At 38.5% G+C, this 23,300-nt stretch overlaps 1 protein-coding gene across 2 annotated transcripts in view; it reads right to left on the bottom strand.

Annotated features, from left to right (window-relative positions):
• COL8A1 (collagen type VIII alpha 1 chain) overlaps window positions 1-23,300 on the bottom strand; it is a 386,313-nt gene that overhangs the window by 104,679 nt on the left and 258,334 nt on the right. Inside the window, exon 1 of one of the 2 annotated variants that reach the window (XM_079309849.1) lies at window positions 15,120-15,127. The exons of the other annotated variant lie outside the window; for it this stretch is intronic. The gene's annotated coding sequence lies outside the window, so the exon portion shown is untranslated. Of the gene's footprint in view, window positions 1-15,119; window positions 15,128-23,300 lie in introns of those variants that run through there. 2 annotated transcript variants of the gene reach the window in all.

The raw sequence follows: 23,300 nt of genomic DNA, 5'->3' as shown, positions 1-23,300 counted from the left end.
AACTTATTGTTAGCTACTGATTGAAATAAAAAGAGAGCCAGAATTTAGATTTCTCTTAAGAAAACACTGGAAGAAGTTGCATGTCACTGGACTATGTGTAGTCTCTGTGTATCAGCAATGGTAGCCATAAAAACAGCAACAAAACAATTCTTTTGATAAGTTTTTGAATCTCACATAGAAACTTTTTTTTTTTTTTTTTTTTTTTTTTTTTTTTTTTTTTTTTTTTTTTGACATCCAAGCAGACACAAGATTTCTTTGCTTGGATTCTTTTTGCCTTCTAGGGTTAGATTTCATATGACCTGTAGCTTTGTAGGAATGGCAACTGTATCCCTTTCCCACTTGTGCAGGGAAAGATGCACAAATTCTGCTGTTTCTCAGAGCATGCTGTCTTGAGGTACTGCAAAAGAAAATGTTCAGCAGCATCAGTGCAGTGTCAGACTGCTGCATGTGTAAGTGTGAAACATGGAAATGAGTCATGGCCCTCACACTAACAGAAGTTTTCTCACATATGTAAGCCATGAGTAGATTAAATTAATGAAAGTTTGAATGGGGGAGAGGACTTAAACTGCTGATTACAAAGGACATTCCATTATTTAAGAAGAGGTGTACATACGTTGTGGCTTAGAGTAATTTCTTCCATGTTTAATTAGTGTTCTATTAAAATGTATAATGTGGGTGTTTACCTGGGCTCCTGACAACAAAATGTATTCTAATTACTTATTTTCCAATAGACACGTGCTACTTTCCATTTGAGTTTCCTACAGGTGTTATCTTTGGATTCAGCAATGTACTAATTTGGGCATAAATATCTTTTCCTTTTTAACAAAGGAATTAAGCCAGAGGTGTGGTTGTTTTTTCTCTGCCTAGGCCATCCATGTAGTAATATAATAGTAACTTGCAAAATGCCTCAAAACCTCACACAGCACAGGCAAGTGATGGTAGTAGGATTATTTTCTAAGTTTTTTCATTAGTTTTTTTTTTGTTTGGCTAGTTTTTTGATTAGATTTTTGGTGTTGTGGTGGTTTTGAATTTTTTTTTTGTGTTTAATTGATTCATAAAATAGACCAGGGCCTGTCAGTTCCCTGAAAACAGATAACAAACTGAAGGAGTCTTGATGACATATTTCACAGATCTGAGTATCTCCTCTGGAGATCTTTCAGCAGTTGTAAGGCATCACTGGGGTGCTGTCAAGGAGAACAAGCATAGGTAGGGCATTGCCACCTTTCTTCCAGCAAGGAGGCAGACACTGGAAGAAATGCTCTGTGCACATGCTCCTGGAATTCTGCAGCCACCTTGTCAGGAAGGGAAAATGTCTGCAGCTCACACAATCCCTACCATCTCTGGCAGACTTATTTTGGTGGGTGTTGTCATGCAGGCTTTTGTTCTCTTTGAACTGGAAGGAGACATTTAAATAATAACTTTTGAAAGTGGTATTAAAAAACTTTCAAATAAGCAATTTTTCAGAACAGCTGTTCCCAAAGCAGCTTGCTTTCTTTAAAAATCTCCTGGGACTTTTGTTCTTGTTTGTTTGTTAGTTTGTTTGTTTTCTTGACTGCGCACATTTCTTCCACTTCCCCCCAAAAGATTCAAAATTACTCTGTAGAATAGCAGATAAAAAAAAGCCAGTAGAGGTGGAATTCCCCCCAGTATTCATTTTTGTCTAAATCCCAGTGGAAATCAGGGGTGTTGGTGCTCCAAAACCAGTGAATCATTTTAAAAATCCTGCCTAAATAATGTATCACCTTGATTTTGTTGAGTAACATTTACAGAGCCTGCACTGTAATAGATTGTCTCCTCATTGACAGAGAAGGACAAAACATTTTTAGATATTTAGTTTAAAGGTAGGGGTCATGCCAGTTAGAGGAAAAGTAAGCAGTATCTTTCACTCCAGTGTCTGATGGATTAATGAAGCTGAAGATGAAGCTGTGGTGTACAGCCAGCTAAATGCTGGTAGCCATGGAGAGATGCAGTAGCTAATTGAAACTAATAAACCTTTTTGTGTTATAGTGTTGTCCAAGAAAGTAAAAGGCATGTGGTAACAATGAATATAACTACATTTTCATTTTTGTTGTGAGGTTTCAGTTACAAGATAGAGTTACGCCATTAGCTGTTTCATTGCAGTATTTGAAATGCAGCAGGGCATGGTATGAATGAAGCAGTTTCTTTGCATGCATAAGTGACACACAGGAACCTAGCTCTTGCTGTTTTTCAAAATTTCTCCTTCATTGTATGCTTTCTCTTGGAGCAGAGATTTTAATATCTGCCAAAGGCATCACAGTGCTGGTTAACAGTTTGACTCAATGATTCTAAGGGTCTTTTCCAATGTAAATGTTTCTATGATTCTATCCTATGGTTCTAACTTCTCTGACAGGTTTCCACTTCTCAGTCTGGCTCTACAAATCCAAAGTGCCTATTCAAACTCTGTGTGTGATGCAAAGAGCAAATACTTGCCACATTAAATAAAAGTTTGGGAGAGGCAAGTGACTTGTCAAGTTATAGAGTGGAATCCTTTCATCTTGGCATTCTTGAATGGTTTTTGGACTTAAATATTGACATTTTGATACTGTGCATCTATAGAAAGGAGTAAATGAAAATGAAACAACTGGAAAAAGATCTTGTGCAGAACTTTGCTGACAAAAACTGTGAAAGAGAATTTCATAAATATATGCTAGTATAGGTAAAGTTTTCTGGTCAAAATAAGTCGTCTCTTATTTATGACATTTTGTATTTGAAACATTTTGAAACAAAGTTTTTCAGATAGGAAAAGAAACACAATATTTGGAAGTATGTTTTGAAACCACTGTTTCAAAAATAAATTAAGTAAAAATAAGTGAAACAATAAATAAAGCAAAATTAAGTGAAACAAAAGTAAACACATCATCCTTTTGATTTGCTAAAAATTGAAGACATGCATTGTTTTAGATCATTATGTTGTAACTTTTTAAAATTGTCAGTAAGAGCAAAAGGGATCTGTGCAGCCTTGACCGGGAGTTCTTAGATCTGTATGAGAGCTCCCTGATACAATGATCTCTCAGGTTAGTACTTCTGTGTTGCCCTATGTTTTGATTACTCCAATGGTGCTACCTACAGTTGCAGACTCCAGCTTGGCTGTTCCTCTGTCCCTCTGAAGTTGAAGTAATATGGTGTAAAATTATACATGGGAAAGGAATTAAATAGGATTTTGATTTTTTTGTCCCCTGGATTTTTAAAGGAAGTAGACAGCTATTGAGCTGTTCCCACAGACTTATGTACCCTTTGAATTTCACATTAGGCCTGTTTTAAGAGCTAAAGTGGAATATGAGTTTTGCTGGTTATTTTGCATGGAAATCAGCTTTACATTAATTATTTTATTGCATGCAATACTCAACTGCTTCTGGTCACTGTCATTAGCCAAACTGTCCAACTAACAAGTATTTTCAGATAAAATATGAAAGGAAAGAGAAAACCTGAAACAGAGTATCTTCCTTTTTTCCCTCATTATAGCATTTAATTGCATCCCTTATTATTTATGACAGTGTTTAATTTTCTTTTTGCTTTACCCTGTGACTACAAAAATAAAAGTAGCAAAGTACCTTTAAAATAAAACAAGCAAGACAATTGATTTAAGAAAAAGTAAAAGAGGGTGCCAAACCAAATCCCTGCATTCAAATGTACCTACATAATGAGAAGTCCACAATGAGACCTTGAATTTTGTGGTCAAATATCAAATATCTGGTCTCACAACTACATGTGAAGTTCTAATATGCTAAAAGGACTGATTGAAAATACTTTCTGAAGAGGTTATGAGAAAAGACTTACCTAGGCAGCATGGGCAAGATTTAAGCCATTACTTCAAATGTGAAGTATTCGGCAACAAGAGATCATATTAATCAAAAAAGATGTCTTAGTTCATTATTTTTGGTCTGAGAATAATTTGGTTCTTATCTTAAAGCTACTCAGTGTACCAGCAAACAAGCATTATACAAACAGAATCAAAATTCATTTTTTATGAAATAACATAGCACCCTAAATAAATTAATAACATTATTTTACAGCCATGTGGAGTGTGGGATATGATCTGTTAATATACAAAATTGATGCACCCCCTTCCATACAAAATCAGCCTATTTCCATCTGGGTTGGAACTGGCACAGTTGACCCAAGTGACTGGAAAGCTCGGGGGCTTTGCTTGTTGCTGCAGTGCAGCACAGTTTCCACTGGACAGCTGTGCTAGACTGATGTAACCTCAGACAGAGCTGGACAAATGGGCAGACACACTCAGAATTCATTGGACTGTACATCCAAGTGTTTTAATCAGAGCTGATTGACCAATCTGAGCATCAAGTCCTCCCTTCTTCTCAGTGCACACATCTAATCATCCTGTCATGATAGGAAGCAGTTTGCTCCTCTTTCCCCTCTTCCTTCCCATACTGCAAGTACTAGAGATTTGAGTCTTCTGATGGTTTGTGGTATGTAGGTTTCCCTCCAGTTCTTTTGAGGTGAGAAATGTTTCTTTGCTGGGCTCTGGTACTTGCTTCGGGGAATGATGGAAATTCAGGAGGAGTATTTGGCTTCTAAGAGATTCAGTTCTGTTCTACTGGATTTGGAGGATTTGATTGCAGTAAGAGCCATGCCTGTGGAAAAGCAAACAGACTCAGAGGTCATTTTTTTAAAGCAGGAGTACCTTTGGAACAGTAACACAAGCTCTGACAGGGTAGGCACAGAAGAGGAGGAAAGAAGGGAGGCCAGAGAGATCCATGACTAATGCAGCAGTAGTCCAGACCGATCTGAATCTTATGACAGATTTCAACTATGCCATGGACTGGCTTGACTCTGATCCCACTGAAATCAGACAAGGAGGGGCAGAAGGGTACCACTGATTGATTTTATATCATTCTACCTTTCAGTCCTGTTCTGATCAAGTGCTGGAGTGTATTTAAAGCACCCATAAATTGTTTTTAGGGGTATCTCACTGCTACTGCTGATGATAAATTCATGAAATAACATACACTTCCTGTGCCTTGTGTGTGCCAAGTTTGTGCATGTCTGCATTCAAATACAGATGAAAAATTAAATTTGTTTGGCTTGAGCAGTTTTCACTGACAGCATAACTCATTCCTTTTGAGTTCCTGGATAAGCTGAAGCTGAAACTATTTGTTCTGCTTTCACTGCCCAGTTCCTGAAAGCTGGGGTTAGAGCTGGCTTGGTTTATATCAAAGTTGTGCTGAGACACACCGACAGCCAGGGCAAATAAGCTGTCACTTTCCCAATCCTCCCAGTTCAGCCACACTTTAGTATAAGACCTTAGAGAAGGAATAGACTTAGTTACAGATAATCCTGGAAATTCCACACGACTTTCAGTAATTACATGAAAATGGGTTTCTTGATATTATTTTTTAAATTGCCTGGTATTTGACAATAATCATATGTCCACATATTCTTCCTTTTTCATGTTGGAAGTTCTGATAAGCCTATGTCTTGCAATAATGATAATTACAGTGAAAACATCATTGTAAGATTAGAACTTGGTTTTGTTGAACACATGTCCATTTTATCTTGACAGCTAATTTACCTCAGCAGTTTTCCAGGACTAGGAGAGCATCACTCCAGTTAAATGGAGACTCCTGACTGATAGAAATGTTAGTTAGCATTAGCAATTGCACCAATACCAAATACCAGCTTGATTTTAGGAGAAAGTGTGAAGTTTTTAACAAGGTGACCAAGAAGGAAATGTAGGAAGACTTCCAGCTTAAGAATCTGTCTTTTAAAATACTTCTCTGTTCAAGATTTTTGCAAGCACATCTAGTAAATACAGGACCAGTTCTGATTTACAGTATAATTAGTGCCATTACTCTGAAAGCATGAGTCGGCCATGAAAATGTTAGAAATCAATTAAGTCCATGTTCCAAAACTGGAACATTGTAGAAAAAGAAAAATACTCATAAACGAGAGTTCATCATTAGAACATCCTGTAGCTGGACTATTCTTCCATTGTTCTTGACAAGTATATATAATATATGAAGATACTAAGCATGCTTTACCAGCTTGTTCATGTGTTATTAGTGTTTTGAGGTGCCTTAGTTTAGGACCTACTCCAAAGAGCACAGTTTTCAGCAGGATCAGAAATGTATAACACTTCTGTCACTTTTGAAAGAGTGGGCAGAGTAGCAGATCCAGGCACAATTTTGCATTTCCAGGATTTGAACTAAATGATTGTACTAAAAAAGGCTATTTGCAGCCTCAAATTCTACATCTTCTATGCTTAGTTATTCCCTCAGAAAACACCTTTTAATGACTTACTGCTTCCAGTGCATCGAATACAAACTTTTCCTTTGATATTGCAAGTTTTCGAAAATATCAAAGCAATGTGAGAGAAACATCATCTGTATGTTTTGCCAGACAGATTGACTTTGGCTACCCATGTAAATTTTCTGAATCTTTCGATTAAATACTCCACCCTGTTGCAAATTTGGAATTCATGCCAAATATAGCATCCAGAAGTGAGATAAGTCTGAATTCTTTCATGTGAACTACAGTGATGCTTTTAAATTCTTATTTGTGATAAATGTTCTGTATATATTGTTACAAATGTTGCTCAAATAATTTATTCCTCAAATAATTTGAAAAGCAACTGTGGTTGCTTTTGAATTCAAACAAGTCAACATTCATTCTCAGAAAAATCTTGTTCCAGTGCTGGTACAAGTACTACTGCTTCTCATTTCATAAATGTGTGCAAATACATATTGCTAGCTTTTATTATTATCCAAAATTGTAATAGTTGGTGAAAACTATATTTTTACTGGAAGATTATGTTTGGATATTGGAAAGCAAAAAGCAGACAGGGTTCACCCACTGAAGGCAGTGGGACTTTTTCTGAAATTTCCATTTAGTATGTCTGACAGAAATGGGCTTCATGCTGCTTGAGTTCAAGATATTTCCAACAACATTGCTGGGAAACATTATAGCTGATGGCTTTCACCAGTCAGGAATACTCAATACAGCCAGATTACCTGTTACTTTAAAAATCTTAATTAAAAAGAAATAGGTGTAAAAAAGTTCTCAGATTGTCCAGAATTGGAAGGATCCTATAACAAAAATAAGAAAGATAGGCCAGCATGTTCAGGCAAAACAAAAAGAGGGATAAGATTGTATTCTATAAATACATTAGAAAAAGTGCTATTTAAACTAAGGGAAATGCTGACAAAAACAGATGGATCTAAACTATTTGTGTACAGTTATTCTGGATTTAAAAAGGTTTCTGATTCTAAAAGAAATGAGACTCTATGAAGCCCTCCCCTAAGAGTACCACAAAAAAATCCAACCTCCAAACAAGAAAAAACCTAATTGATTGTAAGCAGAACCATCATATGAAAAAGATTATATGGCATGGTTGCCTACAAAAACAAGGGACTGAACTCAATGACCCAAGAGTCCCTTCCAATCTGCTGTTCTTAATTAGATATATGAGTATCATGGGAGCTCTTCTAGCCTCCAGCCTGTTCCTGCAAGAAGATCCTTTTATTTGTGTAACTTCTCACTGATATCCCTGCAAATCTGCAGATCCCCACTGACATGTAGGTGATATGGATTCTTGGATCAAATTCTAGGGAAGGGTTCACGATCCCAGAAGAAAATTCTATATCTGGCTTCTGTTTTCCGGCTTGATTTTGCATGCAGCTTCTGTTTCATTTCCTGAAATTCCCTTCTATTCATTGTTTCATTTCTCCTGTGAAGATTACGTTTCTTCTTGAAGAATTAATTAAATACTCATTAAGAACACATTTATAATTAAAATTCACAGGATTGGGAATAGTTTTACATGCACAATACCTATTGCTAAGATCTGAGTGTCTTTGTCACTGTGAAATCTGTGCAAGTGGAGGGTTCAGTGGCTTTCAGACCCTTGAACCAACATTATAACTTCTATTACTTTAGGTCAGGTCTTGTGCCATAAAAATTAAAGTGAATACTTCTCAGAGGATCAGTGGGTAAATGCTGAGGTAGCCTAAGCTTCCAGAGTCAGTGGGGAAAAAATTGTAGTGGGAATCTCTGAAAATGAAGCTCTTGATCTGGTATCATCATAGACAATCACACAGTTGCCCTTTGTGGAGCTCTATAGTGCAATAGTTTTTGAGACTGAATCCTTATCTTGCCACTTACTTCAAAGTCCTCCCTAAACTCTTTCTTTACACAGATATAATCTAGCTATTTCTGCCTCTGTTGCTTCACCTGTAAATTGGGGCAGTGTTGAGGACTACACATACTTGCAGGGGATATCTGGAGTCTCTGATAGAAAGTCCTACTTGTGAATTATTATGATAAAGATCTGTCCTAGAAATTACATATTGCATTACAAGTTCTAACTTGCTATGATGGCAGCTGTGAATGGATTAATTTCCATTAATTTGAGATGGCTCAAATTAATGGAAACATTAATTAACCCAACAACTTCAGTTACTGCTTTCAATTGTTCAGGGGTTCTCTAATGTGCTGTTTTCATAGGGAAGTTCACAAATGGCAATAACTCCAGCAGTTTTTACTGTTCATGATCTTGCTTGTGTGGAAACCATGACCTCCAAAACCCAGAATGACCCATTTGCTCATGCCAGCAGCCATGCCAGGTCTGCCTGCCAGGCACCCATTGCCAAGAGGGAAGTATGGTACCAGGGTCTGAAAGGAATACAAGGTAGCCTTCAAATGCTGAATAAAGTGCACTGAAATTTTCTTAGCTTTCCATTCTGAGTGGAAAGGATTTGATTCTGGCATTTTCCTCTGGCAGTGTTTTATCTTTGACTTAGTACTAAGAGTAGTGTTTTTCTTTCTATTCTGGACACTGTAATTAATAATCTTAGAATTTTATTGCACTTTAAAAAATACTTTATTAGCACAAACCTCTGCCTTTGACATGAGTTGTACCACTGTTAAAGTTTTAAAATTCTGTCCTGATAAATAAACCAATGAAAAATCCATAATACCACTTTTTCACTCTGCACTGCAGAAGGTAGCTGCATGTCTTATCTCTGGAAGTGTAAAACACAACCACTAACCTATGGCAAGCACAGACCAAGAACAAACTTGCAAGAAGAAAGCTGCAGCTCTCATCAGACATAGGCTAAGAGGTTTCTTTGGCCTTGGGCTTGCAAATTCTGCAAGCACTTCTTTACTCAGAACCCTGTAGCCTGTGAATAGAAAAGAAAGATATTTTATCCAAAGCAAGTAAGCCTGAAACCCCTGCTACCTTTTAGCTGTAAAATGGAAGCTGAAGTGTCTTTCATTGTCATGTGGCACCCGAAATGCTGGTTTTCTACTTGGTCTTTTCTCAATATTTTCTGTACACATGACAATTTGCAGTTTTTTAGAATGTTTCTCAGTGCATTGCAAGCCAGAGCAAATGCAAGTTATTTAATTTATTTAATTTTAGAAAGGCAAACTGTCTTCATTTTCTAGTAAATAGATGAACTCAGCTCATAAATATCACATCACCTTTGTTTATGCAGAGAACATGGACAAAGCAAGACTGTGCCTTTAAGAGGAGTCAGGTGAGCCTCCATGCTTTATAAAGATGTTCATGCTTCTATTTCCCATTTAAAACCACTATAGACTGCTGCTTTATCTTGAAAGACTGTCACACAATTTAATTAGTTAATTTTTTTAACAGCATAGGGAAATGGAAAATATAGTATATGCATTGAATATTGTCATTTGGTCTGGAGGATATTTCAGTGTATGTTTTGGGCAATTTTTTTTTTTTTAAATAGATATATATTAGCTCTGCCTTGGTCTCATTGCCAGTGCAAGTAATTTTGAATTTAACTGAAAAAAATTCTGCTTTGTTTCTTTACATTAAAGATAGCAATTGTTTTGTGTCTGAGTCTGAAATTCCAGGATCTGCCAGCTTTTTTTTTTTTCTCCCTTATGACTTGCAGTACATTTTAATTGCAATGATGTTTTGGAGGAAAGCAAATGTACCCATATAAGGAAACATATGGAAAGCCATTCTGGAAGCATAGAAAGCATAAACATTTGTCAAACAAAATCTGTTGTTTTAGAAGGCACTTTGAGTTTACTTCTTTTCACCTTAGAGGTTGCTTCTCACAGAGGTCACTGAGCTTTGTTATTTGGTGAAACTGGGTGCTTTTGAGTTATTTTGATTTGAATTTGAAATAAGAAGTTAAAATCATTAGCTGCACTACCATCTCTTCAGTTGGCATCAAAGAGTAATCTTAGGCTGACATCTCTAAGGGATGAAATCCCTACTCTCATCCTTTTACTTTCTCTATGACATATGCAATTTTCATTGCACTGCTTGTAGGATATTCAACCTATTTAAAACACTTTGAGGTCAGTAACTTTGATTACAAAGTCAGAAAGAAATCAACTTTCCCTCATCATCCTCTGTTCTTACACAGGAGCTCACCATTACAGAGGTTAAAAGAGTCTAAATATCCATGTAGACTCATCTGGATTCTCAAGCTGAAGGTAATTAGGGTGTCCTCTTCCTTTATTTTTCCCCTTTTTCAGTAAAAGTATATTAATTTCATCTGCAAGTTATTCAAGCAGTTTTCAAACATATTTATAGTTCCTGAAGGTCTTTACTACTGTTTCTCTTGAGTTGGAGCTAGATTTATTTGCCAATTAAGATAAACTTTGATTTTATGAACCCCATTATGAATAAAATAATACAAAATAAAGGGTAAGGGATTTAAAATTATTTTCTGTAATTTGTAAAGGTAGCATAATCTTTTGAGAATGTGGCAAAATCTTAATTCCAATTTAAAACAGTTTAAACTCATTATATGAAGGTTGTTGCTCCTGTTTCACTGGTTTGGAAAAATATACCAAAGAGACTGTACCATTGCCTGCTCAACATGTTCAGTTCCAGACTTTCCAAGTTGCTATTCAGAAACACTGTATAGTGACATTTCCAGTTAAAGTTAGTTTTAACAGTGATAAACCCCTTATGCTCACCATTCTTAAAATTTCAGAATTTTTTACATTCTGGCAATCCCTATCCTTGAGTCTCAAAGCAAGAAATTTTACATTGCCTTGTATTCCAAAGCCTTGAGTACCTGAAGGAGGATCCATCCTCCTTCTCTTGGTGGTACAAACACGAGGACTAAGATGTCTCAAAGTGGGACCTTCAAAATGAATGAATGTATTTTGGTATTTTGGGAAAATACATTAAATTACTTACACCAGGACTCACTGTAGTTATCATTAGAATATAGCAAATCAGGAAATTGTCACTCCTTATATTGTGATTGTTGTCATTCCTTTCCTCACATGAAGCCAAATGGAATCTCTGAGAGCAGACTAATTTTCTGTTTGAGTCCAAGAGCAGGTGTTTGAGGCATGTCAGAAATATGTCATCTGATCTGCTTTCTCTGTCTGATCCAAAATATGCCCTCAGTATTCTTCAGGTTAGATATGTCAAAATGCAAAATGATGCTGATCAAAACTGGAATTCTGTACTTACAGTCAAATAAAAAGAAGCCAAAGTTCCCATATAAGACTAGTCTATAAGCTGGTAATCTATTTTTCTTTGCAACCATTATGCCATCCCTACTAGGACACAAAATAGAAAGTGACCTATTGAACAGTAGTATTAGAAGTCAGATTAATTTCTTTATACTGTTTTAGGGTGTTGGGGCACACAGATGGTTTTTTTGGGGTGGTGCTAGAGTGGACTGTTAGGGTTTTTGTTTTCTTTTTGTTTTTGAGAGGCAAAAAGGCAAAAAAATTACAGTAGATGGAGCACAGTGTTTGAAGGGTGCATGGATTTCAGACTGGGTCTGGCTTCTGTCTCATCTATTCAGAGTACAAACAGAGTGAGGTTGGATCAACCTGCACCCACTGGGGTAGACAAATTCTGTGTGGTGTTTTCAAGTAGGTATTTGTTTGTGTTATGTAAGGATGAAAGTCTTGGCAAATGGTCTTGTATGTATCTTCCACTGTATAAATAATTTTGACTGCTTTGTTGAATAAATCAGGATTGATTTAATATATACAGTCCTTGAACACTTTTCAAGTGTTTTCATATAAATCTCTTGATTTCACAACATGTTTATGGTGATCTCTTATGAGGCCAAGTGGCTGCAGTGAGAGCTTCACTCCATGCTGTAGATGTAGCATATCTCTTTACTGTGAGAGAAGAGCACTAAGATTTACCAGCACACTATTGCAGCTTCTGTAAATGAAGTATCTTTTATACCCTCTTTTATACTCTCTAAGGATAAGTTTGCATCTTTTCTTCAAATCAGGGAAGAACTGCAGGAATTTGATGGAACAGATATGTATTAAAGAAATCTGCATTTGTTGTAGCACTACATTGGATGCTTTACTCTGTGATTTTAAACTGAATGCCATTTACCTGCATGTAAGAGTCTATTGCAACTGTCATTTAAACTCATTTTATAAATGGAAAAGTGCAGACAGCTGTATGGACCTTGGCTAAAACATCTGTGCTGTAGTTTCATCTCTTAGGGCCTCAGCTTTTCCTAGACTTCTTTCCTAGACTAATCCATTTGATAATGTTCAGCTTCAGTAACCAAATCACTTTTGAGAATGAAAGCAAATAAATTTTTCATTCTTAAAGTAAAAGTTCACAGTCTTTTAGAACAGATATACTCCTGAGGTGGGTGTCTTGGGTGCCTTGTTAAATCTGGTGGTGTCTTTGTTTGAAAGACAGATGTCTGCTAAGGAAAGAAGGAGCCTCTCTTGAAATGGCAGATGTAAACTCCCTTCCTGAAGATTATTATAATTTTGAAATTAAGGAGCTCTCAAACAAAGATATGGGAATAGGAATAACAGTCCTTTACTTGGAAAATTAAAATAAAAATACAGTAATACAAAAAACCAAAACACTGACATAGTCAGAATACAATCTGACACCCTGTCAATCAGGGTGTTGGTAGGAATGTGATTAAGTGGAGGCTGCAGTCCTCCTGAAGTGACAGATGTGGTTCTGTTGAAGCAGTGGTTTTGTAGAAGGGTGCAGTTTTCCTCCAAAGGTCTAGTAATGATATAAAAGGGTCTGATTTTCCTCTGGGAATCCAGTGGAAAAAGGCTGCTCTGATGTTCCAAATCTCAGATTTTATCTAGCTAGGAAATGCTTGGCTCCTCTCCCTGGGTGGGGCATCTCCCAATGGGATGATGTAATTTTATCAGTCACGCAGTGGGACTCAACAGCCCATTAACAGAAGATATCTCCCTGGAGGAAGGATGGGTCAGGGAAAAGATGAACACTGCCCCACCTGGTTTTAACAGATGGTGACAGAATACATACTTTCTGTTCTATCCTGCATTGCAACCCAGGACAGGCGGGAAAGTTGCCAGAAAGTGCTCTGTGCATTTGAATGGGCTTATAAAAGAATAGCTTTTAATTTTTTTTTTTTTTTTTTTTTTTGTAGGAGGGGATAATAACTAAAGAAGAATATTCTCAATAGATTATTTTCCTCATAAACTAAATGCTGTCACTTTGGCATGATTCCAGTTTGTAACAATGCAAAACTAACCTGCCTTTGAGGAACAGTTTTGAGGCTATTCTTCTGGACTCACAAAACCATCAGGAGGAGTTTAATGCATGAAAAGAGCTCCAGAGAAACTCTCCCTCATGCCATTGCTGCACATGGGATTTAGAGTTTTGGAGCCTGCATTTTGTCATTTTTATGGTAAGGCAAACTTCCATTAAAAGAATTCGGAAGCTGCTGTTGTGCTATCCTGAGATGGGAGAAAAATGCTTTTTCCCCAGAAGAGACAATTCTTCCTTTCTCCCCATTCTCATTCTACAGAATGAGTAGATATACAGGAACAAGGATCAAGATTCCTTCCAAGACTATGCTTAGGATTTTATGGCAATCAGGAACAACTACAACATGCTATGGCATTATATTTATGCCTTTGCAGCACAGGGTAGCAACTACTAAAGTTTTAATCCGTCTTCATGTAGCATTTACCTATCCTTTGTTGACCTCTCCTGTCACCTATCAAACTCTCTAGTAATTTTATGGCAAACACACTCTGAAGGGAGTGTGAGAGAGTTGCTTAATACTACAGTTATTTCTGTTATGTTTCACACAAGCTAAACTTCAGTTCTGATGCATAACCAGTGAATTAATGTGATTCTGGGTTCTTTTAGGGTCAGTTTTTTTAAACTATACAAATTAATTTTGGAAAATTGATTCTCCTGAACTACAGAACTTTAATCTCAAGAGACATCTGTATTAAAGTAATATATCAGAGTCAAAGGGTTTGTTTACATGGAGAACTGATCAGCACTGCTACAGCAGAAATAGCTTTACTTCAATGTTACTCCCTCATGTGGACGTTGCACTCTGGAATAAAACCGACTTCATTTTGAAATAATTACTCTTATTAATTATTCCAGAATAGAGTGTCCACAGGAGGGAGTTATGGCAGGAATAGCCATAACAGAATAGTTACAGCTATCTGATTACGTTCACTGGGTAGGAATGCCTTGTGCAAGGGTGGCACGAGATTTGCAAGGGTAAAAAATGCAGTAGATGCTGTAATTTCTGCTCTTGTCAACCATCTGGGTTGCTGGTGTTAGCTTTTTCTCCTATACAAAGATTTGTTGTTGCCATGGTGTTCTGAGGAATCACAGCAATTTTGCTTTGATAGCACTCTCCAAATAGCTAAATAAATTTAATATAAAATACAACTTTGTCTCTTCTCTCTCCCATTTATTTTCACTTTCTAAATTCAATTACAATTTGAACATAAAATTCTTGGGTGAAAACCAAGTTTTTATTTTTTATTACAGTGTTCCCTGACCTGCTGGTATTTGGCAGTTCACTGACATGTCATGCCTCTTGTTACCTCTGAAGTAAAGAATATCTTCTTGAAAGATCTTTTCACCTGTGCTACCATGTAATCAAGTTTTACCACCAAATTGGACATCAGGATGTCTAGTTTTCTTGACTACTTTTCTCCTCTGTAACAGCAAAGAGTTGTTTGCTTAAATGTATTTCAGACATTGCTGATAGCTGCCTGAATTTCAAATGGCTGGGACAAAAACCCCACAACAAACCAGAGAAGCAAGATAAAAGTAAAATTTAAACTCCTCCCATAAAACCTGCCATTACAAAATATGTTTTGCGACTCTTCAGAAGTTTTAAGGAATTGAGGTTTTGGGTAGTTTTGTGAAAGCTATTCTGTAAAGGTGAGAATTGTGTTTTAATCCTAGCTCTGCTAAAGAATGAGTCTGTGACCCTAACAGAATCTCGTATGTGCCACCATTTGCATAGAGACACACTGTAAAGCATGTCTGACAGTTCAGACCATCAGGTAACAGCTGCCATGCCACTGCAAGTGCTGAACATTACTTTTTAGTGCTTAGGTTGCAAGTTCTAAAAGAATCATTCAGGGAAATGGCTCAATAATGGATCAAAGGTGCTGAAACTCTGATAACCTCTCTGAGATATTTTGTGGGCCATAATGAGCTTGCTCTTGCAGTTCTTCAAGCCAGTTCAAAGTTAGATGGTTTCACTGTCATAGGAATGAATCTGAGTTAATATACCTTCTTTTCCAAGGTGTCTTAAGCCAGTCTCTCATAGTGACAGTAACCCAGCTACCTCTGGCAGTGCTGCTCAGCAGGCTGGCAGCCAGGCAGAATATAGTGTAGACATTAAATACAAAGGTTCCTGTGTGAGGGTAGCAACATATTTCAAATAATCACCTGAACTGGAATTTGGTTTCCAATTTGCAGAAGAGTACTCCTAGCCAGTATATTGGAGAAGAGGTCTGAAAAGGAAGGAAAAGTTTAACTACCATTAAAAATCAAAGGAAATCCAGGAAAATGTTGGCTCATTCCTCTGAGTATAGCAACATAGGTGCTTCAAAATATAGAATAAAAGAATCTGCATTAAGTCTAGTGAAAGAGATTCTGTAGTGAAAAGGACAGAATACACCAAAGTTAAAAGAAATTCTCATGGCATCACAGAAAAACAACTAAACCAGATGGTTTATTTTCCTTCCCTCAACATATAGCCTGTTCCACTATCAGTGCTATTTCCATCAAACAAAAAATCAGTGGAATCCTCTCCACTCTGCAACAGCCTTTTACATTTTAAAATATTGCTGTTTCTCTTCACTTTGGTTTTCTCTTCATTGAAGAAAACAGTTTCAGGTTAGTCAGTTTTTCCTCATAGGTCTTGTTGTGTAGATCACCACTTGTTCTTTTGCTCTCTTCCAGAGTGTTTCCAGCAAGTTCATATGCCATTCATGCATGACACTGTTGGCTTTACCTGGGCCTCACCTAGAGGCCAAAGGACTACTTAATGTATTTTACGTACCTAAAATATTCTGCTATGTTTTTTAATTGCACTAGTTTTAATGTGAGGAGAAAGAAGCAAGTGCTTTTGCAAATAAACTAAACTTACTCATTCATATTCAGACAAGCATTCAAAGTGAAAGGGAGGGAATGGGCCAGACTTGGGCTGCTACCAAGCTTAACAGAAGCTGTGAGTAAGGAGTGATTTGATCCCACAGCAACAGTATATGAGGGGAACCAGGAAAATGGCAAGAGAAAGAGCAGCAAATTAAAAGTGAGGTTCTCTCAGCTACTGGCAGCACAAAGACCAAGATTAGATTAAAAAGTCATGCCTTGATGTTAAAGCTATGATTCAGTTGCTTCCTCTAACATGGGACTCCTATGCATCATACAAAAACTACTAATTCATATGGGGTGTTGGGTGTTTCTAAATTGGATTAGGAGGTGATAGAGGCATTCAGTCCCATCTGGATCTCCAGAGTAACTGCTTACATTCAAATCAGGATAATTGGAGGGACTCTCATTAAATATCAATGTTTAACTATGGAGTGAATAAAAAATGTGTTTTGGCTGGCTTGATGTGGAAAGAAAATAGAAGGTAGAGTGAGGATTAAAAAGGGATCTCAAGTAGATCAAGAGAACCGAGTGGTCAAAGGGGCTTACTTTTATGTTATGGAAGATGTAATCACTTTGCCATGACTTAGACATCATGGTAAAAGGGGGCCATGTATTGTCCATGCAGTGGCTTTAGCAAAGCTCTTCAAATGGTATATTTCACAGTCACTGTAGGTACTTTTGTCAAGCTCACTCTTTCCAAGGCTTTACTGCAGCAGTATATTTCGCTGTTTTCCTTCACAACAGTGTTTTAGCAAACATAAATAATGTATTAAAAAAAAAAAAGCTATAGAAGGAGATCAGGTAGAGCAGAGAAATTTCTTAATTTTCCCATGAAGTGCTGATCCATAACAACAGAGGCTTAGAACACTGAAAACTTTAATGCCCTTATTTCTAATCTAGTGCAGTGCCTCTGTGGAAAGAGAACTCTTAAATCTACACTTAATTCTGACAAGTTGGACTGAGGCATTAAAGAGCTTTTTCTTAAAGAAGGATGTCAGATCTATTTCTTCACCCTGATTGTTGAGTTATTGAATTCTGAAATTAATTGTCTGTCTCTCCAGTGATACAGTGCTTTTCAGTCACTGCATAATTACCTCTACAGAAGGAATAGGGCAGAGCATCATACCCATCCTCCCTTGTGTCTTTGTTTCTCAACATATTTGTAGAAGACTACAGCCTTTACCAGCAGCAGAGTGAAGCAGACAAAAATGGGTCACCCATGGCAGTGCTGACTGCCTTTTCCAACATTTGTCATTGTGAGAGAGTGAATACTTCCCTGAGGGAATATTTCCTTGAGATTGATTATTTGGTAACTGTAACAGTTAAAGCAATGTGCTATTTATCATTGTTCTTCATTAAACTGAGAGACAGGATGTTCATTAAAAAGAAGAATGTTTCTTCTAAATTAAAAGAAATTGTAATTCAGACCAACTGCTTCCATGCTAGGTTTCCACAGCTTTTGTGCTCAAAGTGAGGGGATTCAGTGGGAATTGTTTCTGAAAAACACTCAGGTGATCAGATTAGTCTCCAAGGTCCTGTCCTGAAGTGTTGCACTGCAGTTTTTTCAGCAGAAGCAAGTCATGTTTAAAAGTATCTGGATATTAGGAAGAGAACAGTGGGCACAACATTCCATCTGTTCCAGGACACAGATCCTGGCTGACATACATAGAATCCCAGGGATTTTTTTCCCCTGCTCCCTGTGAAACTCGGGAAGCAGTCAGCCCTGTGTGCTTCTTCTCAGCCCTCAGCTTGCTATCTTCTCTAAATATCCCAGTCCAACCTGAAAACCTGATTTGGCAATTAAAGCTGTGCCAAATTAAAAATTCTTATGTGAAGCTGTCCTTAGAAGGCTGCAAGATCTGATCAAGGGGGTAAAGATTGGTTTTCTATCCTCTTAGCCTGGCATGTGAAGCTGTTTCTTAAAGAATTTAAACTATGTAATTGAGGCTCTTTGTTTTGTTTTGTATTTTTCTTGAAACAGGACTAATATGGAAATTTAAAGATCTAAGTGGTCCCTTCTGAAAGTTCCTAACATTGCTATCAGTATCATTCCTTTTTATAAACAGAACTGTTACAGTTCTAAGAAATAAAGTATTCAAAGAATGCACTCATAAAAGATTACGCATACAATGGAATTTTTTAGCCTCAATGGGAACAGAAGGCTTTGTGAGAAGTGTTTGTGTGCAATGAACATAATGTTTGAATCAATTTTTAAGCTGTTGCTAATGAAACACCACTATTTGAATAAGGGGCTACAGGCCATGCATCTTACAGATGCACAATGTATCACTTCCTGCCCGGCATATCAAGGCTCCAGGGCTTTAGAGTGTGAAACAAACATTCAAAGAGAACTATTCTAGAAGGGGAGGGGAGGGGAGGAGGGAAAGAGCCTGAAATGCAGCTTGATGTGAGATTTATTCCCTTAGCTCGTGTTTTCTGTAGTTTCATCATATGATTTGGCAGTTCTGCAGAGCTGGTGTTAAATACATCACGTGGGAGCATAACAGAGATACTTCTGAGCCTTGGATAAGTGACAGACCTCACAGAGAAGAAGTTACATGACAGTTCCTACCTTTTCCACTTTTGTAGTTCAGCTTTTCTTTCTTATGCATTCCCCGTCTGTTTCTCCCATCACACAACTGATCTGACCATATCTCAGGGCTTTCCTTTCAGGGCCATGGCTGGTGATACTGCCCCTACTCAGATTTTTCAGTGAATGTGAAGATTGGGGGTATCCTTCCTATTTTTCCTCTCTTCACATACATTATCTGCTGCTAGAAGTCCCCAGGCAGATTCTCTTAACAACTCAATCCCAGTACTGCTGGAAATTAGTAATACCAAAATACAGTTAAGGATGAATTGATTATTCTGAACAGTTCCGTGAATGGTTCAGATAGGTACATATCATCCACACAATGAATTGTTTCCAAATAATTTCCTCCAAGAACCAAGGAAGTTTGTTTCTTGAGGCTGCAAAAAGTCCTATTGCCAGACAACATTGGATCTTGGTCTTGAATGGATAAATCTTGAGCATGATATGTGAATGTTTCTGTTGTCTTCTCACAAACATCCATAAAACCTTGCCATCATGACTGTTCTCTTGCCTATATATTTATTTCTATGAGCTTCCATGAATTACAAGCAAAATGAGACACACAAAAAGCCACCAAGTGCATTTAGTAGTTCTTTATTCAAGTGACTGTTTAGATTGACTGTTGCACAATAGTTGCCCAGAACTGCATGGAGTTGGTATCTCTGCTATGAACATATCTTTGGAATTTCCACTGGTTGTCATAGTTCATTACATACTCACTCCAGCAAGGATAACCCACTAGAAAATATGCCACTGAAAATTACTGCATTTAGCTGGACCTTTCTTTGGTGTTTTTTTTATGGTGCTTTTGTTTAACTGTCACTGCATCTGGTGAGCACATTCAGACTGGGGAGACAAGGGGGAAAAAAAAGCATAGAGAGCAAGTAAGAAGTCTTTGGAATATTACAAGCTGCTGTGTGACAGGTAATGGCAGGGCACACAGGCAGAAAACTCTCTCTAAAGGTGACACTACTGTGGGACAATTTGATGCTTATTAGCTAGCAAATTGTCAGAAGCAATAATCTTGAAGTAAATGTTCAGCTGCAAACAAATACTGAATATCCTACTCTTCTTAATTTCTTTCACCATTAATTCTTGTACTCTATGATTTTTAAAATGTGTTTTCTGAACTGTACTGCTTGAAATCTTGTATTCCAGATGGCATGTTTTCTAGATCTAGGGATTACTGTACATTTTTTAATTACTTCAATTGTTTTTAAGTGATTGTCCCATTTAGACAATAAAAAATATGATTGTCAAATTATAGATGCCATTTGGGATGAAGCACAGATTACCTTGTATGCATTAAAGAGAAAAATTTGTGCATTATCCCATCTGCAAAAAAGGATGTGCTGAATCCTTGGAAACAGCAAAGCCTGGTTCCCATGGTGTCCTGGTGCACCATGTTTCCCTAGATGCTGTCTTCTGGCAGCTCCTTTAGCCTGCAAATGTATATAAACTATCATCTAAAACAAAAGGACATATTGTCCTTAAAAAAAAAGAGAGAGTAGAAAACCTCTACCATCAACCTTCAGTCATGAACTTTTGCTGTTATCAGGATTGCATAAAAAAAGTGGGTTGTGGTTTTTTGTTTTTTTTTTCTCGACTTCTTTTTCCTCTCTTTTAGAACTTTGTTGTCTGAGAGCTTTTCAAAAGGGAGGAAAAAACCAACCCAACACTTAGAGGAGCAGTTGAGGTGGTCCAAATCACTTTGACCATTTTGAACCTTTTCTTAGCCCATCCCTCAATGGCCCAACCAGGACAAGAATCAGCTTTAAAATACACTCAATTCTGGCTATATTCATGGCTTAGGGTCTGATTCCCAGAACCACTGCAGAATGAAGGTTACCTTTCCTGACAGTTTCGGTATTCTTAATATGCCTATGTTGCATGATAAGCAACAATTTTTGCTACATGACAAGCAAAAGTGATGTTAAAAAGTCAAAGTTGAACATGGGGTAAAATAGAGGAGGTAAAGCAGTAATCCATGCTCACATACCTGCAGGTATCTGTAAGATTAGGACTTGGGTACCCATCCTCTTGTTATGAGTGCCAAACAAATAGATCCAAAGAAGTCTGTATAGTTCTTGTGGTGTGTAAACAAGGGCAATCGCTTGGTCAAGTGTTGCTTCCCATTCACCCTCCACCCAAGCTCTCCTAGCTGTTCAGTGACTGAGAGAAAACACGTTCTGGTTTTTAACAACAAATGTGCAGCTTTCCCTCCCCGCCCCCGTTAATGTTTTGAAAATCACAGCTGAGCAACAATGTTTTTGGGGTGTATCTATGTGGTGAGGGTAGCTCCACCCAATCTGTGAGCCAGAGCGGCTGGTGACAGCTCAGGCTGGGGCCCATTTTGATGCATGGCTGTGATCTGGTGGCTCAGGTGCCAGTCCCATGCGCGAACATCCGAGCATCTTCTGGAGCAGCATGCATCCCGGCATCTGGAAAGACAGGCAGCACAAATTCACACTTGTCTGCACCTGAATCTGCAAACGTCCCTTCTGATGCTGTAATAGCCTCAGAATTTTCCCGTTTCAGTGGAGCTTAGCAGCTCATCATGAAAAGTTTGCAACTGCTTTTAGGGAATCGAAGCATGCTGACAATTTTCACTTAGCATCAGCTGCAGGCAGACTCGCCAACTTATTAACAACACTTGTCCGTGAAGAGCGGTGAAAGGGGGCTGTGGAGCAGCGATACAGGATGGTTGGAGTTAACTGTTGCCTTTGAACAGAGATCTTCCCTTTCTGGAGGTGCAGTAGCACATGTGTTATACTGCCACAAATAAATTTGGGGGCAGAGGAAGGCCTGGCTGGTCTAGAAGTCGTTGCCATGTCAGTGGCTCACAAATCTCCGGTGCCACCCAGCAAGGCCAGGTCACCTGGGGGGTTCAGAGTTTCATGCCTGTCACGGGGCATGACACGGGGACAGCGTGGGGCTATGTCAACGAGACTCGTTTAATTTGTTCCTTCCCCCGTTCTTACACAAACATTTGGTCATAAGGGAAAAGTCGCCTTTCCGTACACGTGGGAGAGGCATTTACGCAAACAGCCCCGCCTGCTACCGAAACAGGCGCCGCCCGCGGAAAGGCGAGGGGTGGGAGCAGCATCTCCTGCGAAAGGTGGTGAAACGGGGTCGGAGAGCGCGGAGTGACACCGGGGCGGGGGGCGACAGCGACGAGCCGGGGGTGGCGCTGGCCCCGGGCAGCGCACCTGCGGCCCCCCGCGGCCCCGCCAGGTGGCGCCGTCCCCCGCCCGCAGGCGGCGCAGCGGGGCCGGGGCCGCGGGTTCGTGTCCCGGGGCGCTCCTCCAGGCGCCTCCCAGAGCCCCCGAGACTTGCCGAGGGGAAAGGCACCCGGGAGCCGCGGGCTCTGCCTCCCGCGTCGCTTTACTCTCGCCGTTGAGTCCAGCCCAGGGGGCAGGAAGGGCCGAGGAGGATGATTGCCCCGGGGAAAATTGTTCCGTGTCTAGACAAATTCATGAGGTGGAGGGGGGCTGGAGGAAATTATTAGAGTAGCTGTACCCCATGGATCCGTCCAATCTCCAGCACCCTCACGGCTTGAAGTCGTGCGGGGCAGAGGAGGGGCGCGGAGCAGCAGGAGGATGGGGATGCACCCCTGGCGCTCCGGTCTAGGAAGCTAGATCCGGAGAGAGGAAAATATTAGCATGAAACGCATCCCTGTCATTCAAGGAGCACCGCAGAAATATTTATGTTTCAACAGAACTTTTCCCTGGGAAAACTTTGAACATGGGGGAAGAGTAACTTTATATAAGGACTAGTCCCTGTTTTATCTGAATGAAGCCCTTGCTCAGAATCAGAGCAAGAGACCAGCACTGAAAGATCAAATTAAAACACAACAAACCACCTACCAAGTACTATCAAAGTTTCTGTGCAACGCTTTAATCACTTCTCTTTTTTAATTAAACGTCAATTTGCTTTAATTATATGTGAAGCAAATTTTATTTTTGTATTCTAGAGGGCTACCACGAAATGGAGTCATATCCTCTTGGTTTTCATGGTGATTGATTGTATTTTTTCCTAATCATGGTGAGAGAACTGTCATTTCTTTCCAGGCTGCTGTATTTATGATATGTTCTGAATCTGTTTTATTATCTGCTAATTATAAGAGCTGAAATCAATAAAGCTTGCTTGACTAAATATTGCTTGACTATTGCTTACATGCATATGGAATACTTTTCATAGTTTTTATCAAATGTTGTGATATATGTAGAAAACATTAACTTAACTGTTTAGGTCTAAGACTTAGAGAGAGACGAGCATTGCTGAATGTTGCAGGTTCTTGCCTCAGTTCATACTAATTTT

Source organism: Erithacus rubecula (assembly GCF_903797595.1).
Source record: "Erithacus rubecula genome assembly, chromosome: 1".
Lineage (NCBI taxonomy): Eukaryota > Metazoa > Chordata > Aves > Passeriformes > Muscicapidae > Erithacus > Erithacus rubecula.
The sequence above is the reverse complement of the archived record's forward strand: the minus strand, read 5'-3'. Positions and strand labels throughout refer to the sequence as shown.